The 1,922-nt window shown below is 36.5% G+C and overlaps 1 pseudogene; it reads right to left on the bottom strand.

Moving 5' to 3' along the window:
• Nucleotides 1-1,626: 1,626 nt before the first annotated feature.
• Nucleotides 1,627-1,721, bottom strand: LOC132487270 (U6 spliceosomal RNA; annotated as a pseudogene).
• Between the last annotated feature and the right edge of the window lie 201 nt (nucleotides 1,722-1,922).

Below are 1,922 nucleotides of genomic sequence, written 5' to 3'. Positions count from 1 at the left end.
GCATCAGCATCTTTTTTGTTCTTGTCACAGGGCCTTTGTGTTTGCTGTTCCTCCAACTGGAAAGCTCTACTACAGGCCCTCACAAGGTTGTTTCCTTTTCAGACCAGGCAAGACATAGCTCAAGTGTCACCATCTCAGAGAGACCTTCCCAAACAGTTCAAACATGATTAGCTGCCCCTGGGACATTATCTCATATATATTTTTTTCTCTGCCTATGTTTCCTTTCCTTCCTTCCTTCCTTCCTTCCTTCCTTCCTTCCTTCCTTCCTTCCTTCCTTCCTTCTTTCCTTATGGAGTACAAACATAATCCATTTAGATTTTTCAGAACTAAGAGTGATGGGGATGAGAGGAGAAAGGGAGATTTTGATATATGTCTGCATAATTGATCTCCCAGAAGACCACATACTAGGTGCTGTGTGAGCATCATCCTCTCACGCACCTTCACCAGAATGGAAAATCAGTATTTGACCTATTTTTATTCATTTTGTTGGAAAAATGTCTTGTTATTAAATTGTCTTTTATTTATTTACTATTAATTAAAAAAAACATTAAATACGATGCACAACTTTAAAACTAAATTCTAAGTTCTGTCTCATATTTTTGTGAGTAAACAAAATGTATGTCGATCACATTCATGCACTCTGTTATGTGTCCATAACTCCAAAAGTAATAGGAAGACTTCTTAGAAGTACTTTCATCCACTTCCTCCTTTGAGTCAGGATTCTACATTTGGTATATACCTAATTCCATATCGCAGATCCTGCATGGAGTTTTTGAACCAGTGATTGTCGTTAATATGGTGTGTGGGAATAACCTGGGACAGGGTGTCTCCCAGGAACAGAAGAAAATGGAACACAAAGCTGCTGCAGTGAGTTCAGATCTAGTCTCGCTCTGGTGCTTCCCAGGACACTAAAGCAAAGATAAAATGGCAACACTAACAGTTTAGGTACAGCACTAGAGGTGAGAGCATACACACTTCTGAAGCCTCCGAGGAAAATAGCTCTTTCCTAGAAATCAAGTTGATAGTTACATTTTCTGACTTTGACCTCAAGTAGGTTACTTAACCTCTTGGTAATAAGAATGTTTCTATAAAAGCAAAGTATTTTCAGTACCTTACTTTATTTGCCTAATTATTCCTTCCTATTGCAAGATTCTTATTATCAGAGAGTCCATTTTATTGTCTTATTTATTTTTGTAAACTCCTCGGCATTCAACTTGTGACATAGTTAGATAGATAGATAGATAGACAGATAGACAGGTAGATAGATAGATGCTTAAAGGTGCTCAGAAATAAAAGACAAGAGAAAGGAAGGAAGAAAGAAAGGGGTAACAGGTAGGAGGGTGAAAGGGAGGGAGAGAAGAAGGGAGAAAAAGATAAAAATGATGGCTATTCAGTAATTACAAAGAGGGTTTTCTGGGATATTCTTTTTTTTTTACTTGCTTTTTTTTTTATTTAAGTATAATTGCTGTACAATCTTATATAAGTTATCGGTGTACAATATTACTTTATACAGAGTAGCTTGTACCTCTTAATCCCCTACCCTTGCTTGCCCCTCCCCCTTCCCTCTCCACACTGGTAACCACTAGCTTGTTCTCTATATCTGTGAGTCTACTTCTCATTTGTTATAAAAATATGGAACACATCACAAATTTGCATGTCCTCTTTGCACGGGGGCCATGCTAATCTTCCAATTTTAGTGTATGTGCTGCAGAAACGAGCACTGGAATATTCTTAATACTTATCAAACCTAAAGCTCAATTACTGCCCTTTATTAAATAATTTATTTTAACACATTTAGGCACTAGAGAGCTTATGTATAATAAAGCACTTCAAAATGTATGAAGAACTTCCAACTGAACTATTACTAAATAAATATACAAAGATGGGCAATTCATAAGAAATGAAATTTTTCTTTTAGCTAA

This window comes from Mesoplodon densirostris, chromosome 3, assembly GCF_025265405.1.
Source record: "Mesoplodon densirostris isolate mMesDen1 chromosome 3, mMesDen1 primary haplotype, whole genome shotgun sequence".
Taxonomy (NCBI): Eukaryota; Metazoa; Chordata; class Mammalia; order Artiodactyla; family Ziphiidae; genus Mesoplodon; species Mesoplodon densirostris.
The sequence above is the reverse complement of the archived record's forward strand: the minus strand, read 5'-3'. Positions and strand labels throughout refer to the sequence as shown.